Source organism: Temnothorax longispinosus, chromosome 1 (genome assembly GCF_030848805.1).
Source record: "Temnothorax longispinosus isolate EJ_2023e chromosome 1, Tlon_JGU_v1, whole genome shotgun sequence".
Lineage (NCBI taxonomy): Eukaryota > Metazoa > Arthropoda > Insecta > Hymenoptera > Formicidae > Temnothorax > Temnothorax longispinosus.
In genome coordinates, this window is record NC_092358.1 from 9,241,769 (window position 1) to 9,248,569 (window position 6,801).

The window sequence follows — 6,801 nt, forward strand, 5'->3', positions numbered from 1 at the left end:
TAATAATTATGCACCAAATAAAACACAAGTTTCCTCATAAGAGGAGCTTTGTGAGCTAAATAAAATAGGAGCAATGGTAGCGATCTGTAATGATGAAAAAGCAATGTGCAAGTTTGTAATTTGCACACTTTTTTACTTTTGTTACTCCAAAAATATAAAAATTTTGAAAATATGCAAAAATTATTATCGGATTCGTATAAAGCATCGAATTTCTCATCAAAATCACTTACCGGTAGATTCGCAAGAGTAAAGCTCGATGAAAGAGTAGACATTTTCGAGAGATCAGAAAAACTACTTTTTACTATCAAAAACGCTTATGTCGCGTTAAAAATTACACTATAACTCAGAATGTTACCAAATTCCGTTGATAATACTGGCACATAAAGACGCATTTACAGTAGGAAAGGCAAGTTTCTCTACGATAAATTTAAATTGGCAAAAAGCCTAGTGTCAAGTTTGCCCCGTTGTCGGCTTAGCCCCGGTCTCCCCTAGTATCTTTACCTCAAAAAAAAAACAAAGTGGTAGTATTATACCTCGAAAAAACATAAGTAACAAGTGGTAGACGTAATCTTTGTATCTCGAAAAATTTTGAACAAACCTAAGCAATAGTATTTTTATTTCCAAAAAATTATAACTCAAGTGATACACATCACAAAATTACGTTACCTTATCAAAGATGAGTCGCGCTTCAAGTGATCTATTTTACAATTACAAAAAAGAAATGATATCTCTTTAAATTACAGCGCCAATTACAGAGAGAACATATTGCCTCAAAAAATAATTGTTGTTGCACTACTTTGATAAATCTTTATATTGTGTCAATTAGAAAAAGAATGTATAATAACAATTTTATAAGATTCAAAAATTTTTTTTATATTTAAATACAAAGTTTATTTTCAATAGAATAAAAGATTGAATCATGAAGAATTACAGAGGTAACAGCGCCAAGTTTTTTGACAAGAAAAATTTATGTATTTTAATAAAATATTTTTATTTTGTACTGTTACCTCTGTAATTCTTTGCGATGCGATTAAATCTTTTAAAATACATATATAAACTTTGTATTTAAATACCTTGTATTCCCTTGTTGGGTTTAAATATTTTAATAAAATATTTGTATTTTGTACTGTTACCTCTGTAATTCTTCATGATTCAATCTTTTATTCTATTGAAAATAAACTTTGTATTTAAATATAAATAAAATTTTTTAATCTTATAAAATTGTTATCATACATTCTTTTTCTAATTAACACAATATAAAGATTTATCAAAGTAGTGCAACAACAATTATTTTTTGAGGCAATATGTTCTCTCTGTAATTGGCGCTGTAATTTAAAGAGATATTATTTCTTTTTTGTAATTGTAAAATAGATTACTTGAAGCGCGACTCATCTTTGATAAGGTAACGTAATTTTTTTATGTGTATCACTTGAGTTATAATTTTTTGGAAATAAAAATACTATTGCTTAGGTTTGTTCAAAATTTTTCGAGATACAAAGATTACGTCTACCACTTGTTACTTATGTTTTTTCGTGGTATAATACTACCACTTTGTTTTTTTTTTCGAAGTAAAGATACTACTGCTTAGGTTTTTTTGAGATTTTTCTAGATACAATGATTACATCTACTACTTGTTACTTAGATTTTTTTGAGGTATAATATTACTACTGGTTTTTTTTTTTTTTTTTTTTTTTTAGGTAACAACATATACACTACTATGCGTGTACTTGGCGCCTTTCTTTACCTTTTTTTTAAAAAGATAATTTTGTACGGATATCATGCCTTTTTGTAGTATTACGCATTTTATAAACAGTATGTACAGGGTGTTATTTCGAGGTATAATAGTACTACTTTGTTTTTTTTTTTCGAGGTAACAACATAATACATATACACTACTATGCGTGTACATACTTGGCGCCTTTTTTTACCTTTTTTTTAAAAAAGGTAATTTTGTACGGATATCACGCCTTTTTGTAGTGTTACGCATCTTAATCTTAACAGAAAAAAAATTACGCCTTATAAAGAAATGTGTCTGAAGTTGTTAATATATAATATATACATTGCCGGACATTGCTTTTATGTAAAATATGCATCTATATTATGTTGCTTGTAAAAATTATTTCTTATCAACTTTTTCCAAAAATAATATATAAATATTTACAGTTCGAAGACCTTGAGGCAGAGCCGCAGGGATACGGCGACAAGAAGAAAGATTTCCCTTACAAAAATATTTCACCGCTTTTACACCTCACATAGATCGTTTTTAGCCCGTTTTATCATTTTTATGTCCGTTTCTTGCACTCTCAAGCACGCGCAGTCTACATGATGAGTATACGCGAGTATGCAATCGTACACAATCCGCTTTAACTACTCGTTTTTAAGCAAAAGGGCCTCTTTGCGCCCAAAAAACGGGTCGTACTCATTGCCAAATGCACGTTTTTACTACTCAAACTGACCGTTCTCGCGGTCCAAAAACGGTAAAAAATTTTTATAAGGGTTATGAGTTTCTTGTCAGCTAACTACGACCATTGGGGCAATTGGGGTAAACGAGGCAGAAGACCGAGACAGTAACATAATTATTTTTAAGCTGTATTTTTAATAAGCAGTAATAATATTATATATAGAACCTCTGACCATATATACACATATAAACACACACATACAAAGTAAATATGTAAAACATAATTGCTAAATAAACATTTAGTATAACCATTATTGTTATTTACTGCATGTCAAGTTTTATTTAATATGTATAATCTAGATTAATATTCGTTATACCGAGTACCAGTAAAATTTAATAAGTTTTTGATTGCTTCCGTTTTATAAAAAGAAATTGCGCATTTTCGATAAAACCTTGCAAAATCTTTTTTTTTTTATATTTCTATGATTTTTTGTTACTGAGTTATCGTAGATTGAAATAAAAAATAAGAATTTTTACTTTGATTGCTCATAACTCTCTTAAAATCGCAATTCAAAAAACAGATTCTTAAAGCTGAAACTTTGCTTTATAGAACGGTATAATTGCCAAATTTTTTTAAATAACATGTAGACATGATACAAATAAAACAAATTTATTCTTTATGTTTTTTTGTACTTTTAAGTACTCTGCATTTAAAAATAATTTACATTATTTTCATCCATTTGTATCATGTCTATTTGTTATTAAAAAAATTTGGCAATTATACTGTTCAATAAAGCAAAGTTTCAGCTTTAAGAATCTGTTTTTTAAATTGCAATACGATGATTTTTAAGGAAGTTATGAGCAATCAAAGTCAAAATGGTCATTTCTTATTCAATCCACGATAAAAACTTTCAAAAGTAGAGATTTTAAACTTTAAAATCTTTTTTTTTTTATTTAAATTTTGTTCATTTTTAACAAAGTTACAGCTACTTGAATTTTGCCTATTTTTAAAGATAAATTTAGTGTTCTTTTAAAATACCTGACACATTGAAGATAATGAAAGTGCTTCTAGCATTGCTCGGATTTTAGATTTCGAATATGCAACAAAATCAATATGTAAGTATTTCTTCAGAAAAATGCATCAACATTGGTTGGCGCTTAAACGTTAAATTTTTTTTCCTGCGTTAAAAACTAAAGCTATGATTTATTTAAACATTATTGGTGCAATAACTAGGTAAAACATCAATTTAAACATACATGTGTAGTTTAGACAGGATATAAATCCAGGTCAGAATTACAAATTTCTTGAATGTACCAGCATTTAATTATACAGTAAATAATATATTTATTTACAGTTACACAATAGATTATACATATTTTAAATAAAACTTGATTTGGTAAGTATGAATAAATAACAACAATATAATAGTTTTATTAAATGTTTATTTAGCAATTATGTTTTCATGTATGTATAAGAAACGTAGCATATTCACATATTCACTTTGTATGTGTGTGTTCATATGTGTATGGTTATTACTGCTTAAAAATACGACTTAAAAATAATTATGTTACTGTCTCGGTTTTCTGCCTCGTCTACCCCAATGGTAGTTAACTGACGACATCTTTCTTCTTGTCGTCGTATCTCCGCGGTTCAAAAGCTACACTATGCAATCGTGTTCTTCTCTATTTTGTAGGTATTGCGTGGCTATACTATCTACCAGTGGATCAGTTGTAAAATAAAATTATGTGGAATACACGTAATAATTACTAGATGTTAATTTTGTTTTTGTTAATTAAATATTTATTGTAATGGATGCCAAAAATAAAACACGTTTAGATGTAACAATAATCTATAATGTCTATTTCTACCAATGCGGATTTTATCTCGAACTTTAATCTCGGTTTAATATACTTTTTATCTTTTTCCATATATAGTTCTTAAAACTAGAAAAGAATTTATTAATGGATAATGTCATGTATAATTTTATAAGAAAAATTATTTTTTTGGTGTCAGATCCAAAGATCCGGACTTTAAGATAATATATTTTAATTTAAATTTTTTAATTGAACAATATAGTTATGACAAAAATCACTAACGCCTAATGAAACTTTTATTAAAGATAGATTACGAATAAGATCAATTAAAAAAAAAGATTCCACATGAAACAAACGTCGACAAATCGACGTACGCGCATATGATACAGCTATATATACATGCAGCTTAAAAATATGCATTTATAGTTCAACAATTTATTTAATTTGTTAAAAAAGTTATAGCTGCAAGTTACAAGATTTACAAATTAAAAAGAATGGTCTTTCCAGGTACATATGTAGATGGAATAATATGGTATGTTCCTGCGGGTACATCTTCCAGTTCCAAATATACAAATCCGGATCTGTAAACAGAAATAAAAATAAATAGTAAATATAAAATTTATATAAAAAGAATGCGAAACAATCTAGATAAAATACAGACCTAAATAGTCCAGAACTTTTTGTTTTAAAAGCAGGTGCTGCATTTGCATCGTTCAGTACAACGGTATTAATGTCAAAGCCTATTTGATACTGTTTAGGTCCTTTCAAAATAATTAATAAATAATTATTATTGCTAACGCTTTAAGCACTATTTGATATCGTGAATTATTCACATAAGTGGGATGATTGCCACATCCTCCTGCTGTGACGTTCTTCCATTGACCTGTGACCTATGAAAGATCACGTTAATATATAAATTAATTAATCTAAGAATAGGACAATCTAAAAATATGATATTTATAAAGTTGAGGTATTTTCCGTAATATAAACGGACATGTTCCATATGCACGGAGCGTGTAATAGATAGTATTTGTTTTCTCATATTGAGATATGACCAAAGTATATTTTGCGTCACTCTGATCACCGAGTTTGATTTTACACAAGTAATGTGGGCTATTTATTCTCACACCATCGATATACGGTGGCGGAGCGTCTAATAAACAGGATTTTATAATATATTTGTTGGTAACTGAAGATAAATTGAATAAAAAAATTCATTATAACACTTACGTGGATAGTATATACTCTTTTTCCATCATCACGGTAAATTAAAACTGTGATATATTCTTGATTTCGTCGAAAATCTGCTATGTCTGTAATATGCCTTGTAAGAAGTATCCAAATAACACCAGAGCCTTTATTCTGTACTTCTCATGAAAATTGTGGATTGTCACCAATATTGTATGCATCTCTCATAGGTCCAATGCCAGCTTTCCACATTCTATAATAAAATAGAATTACCTTAAACGTATCACTGCTATAGCATACGAGAAGAAAGGGCAATTACATAATACATAATACAGATGTAATAAGTAATAAGAGTTACATACTGATGTACGCAATAAGTGTAATTAAATAATCCTGGATTCCAAAAATACGTCAAAGAACCGACATATACTGTCGTAATCAATCCAGAAAACACCGTTATCAAATACCAAAGCAAATTCTGAATCATAATTCAATGTTTCCTTCAAATTCTGAGTCCAATGTTTTGTATCAAGTTCAGAATAATTGCCTCTCCACCACAAATGAGACCATGGATTTTTCAATTGCAGTAATTTCTCTCCCTGCATGTGCATTAATACAATTTAAGTTAAATACTTCATATTCTCTCTAAATATAATGTGTTTAAAAAAGTAAAAACCTTGTTTATATTTATATTATTAGAATACATTTAAAACAAATGTTAAATGGATAATTCTTTTACTTTCCTTACATTAATCTTTCTCACATCAAGAACAGCATATGCATGACTTGGTACAAGGCCAGTACGATCTGCGTCCAAATCTGATAACTCTCCTGTGGCTACAGTGACTAGCACATCTCCTTTATGAAGTCGTAATAGTAATCAAATAAATTATCCTTATTAAAATCTACTTCATTCGGTCTTATCGCTGATCTCTCAGGTATCCAGCCAGTTAAGGCATGTAAATCTATATATATTCTGTAAAGACAAATGTGATTACATTTAAAAGAATGGAAAAGATTAAGGTAATAAATTATGTACGATTAGTAATTTAATATTACCATTTTCTGTTGTAGCAACCGTAACTTTTTCTCCGTGCTCGTATTTCGCAATTCCGCTGCGTAACGCGATGTTTTTTGTTCTCTGTCGCCCAAGATAAAAATTGACGAACTTCAGAAGAGACTAGAAACATCACGTTACGCGACGGAATTGCGAAATATGAGATAGTCGCAAAGAGGTTAAGAGCAGAAAACAGGAAGCAATAAAGAACACATTGTAGATTAGCCTGTAGGAATTTGGAAAACATGTATCTAAACGACTGGTTTCAGAAATGATTTACATCAAATTACAAAAAATAATTCTAATTTACAAAAGTATACCGAATTCCTACATTATACAT

General features: G+C 28.9%; 1 pseudogene; it reads right to left on the reverse strand.

The window, feature by feature from the left end:
• Positions 1 to 3,835: 3,835 nt before the first annotated feature.
• Positions 3,836 to 6,801, reverse strand: LOC139816640 (calpain-7-like; annotated as a pseudogene).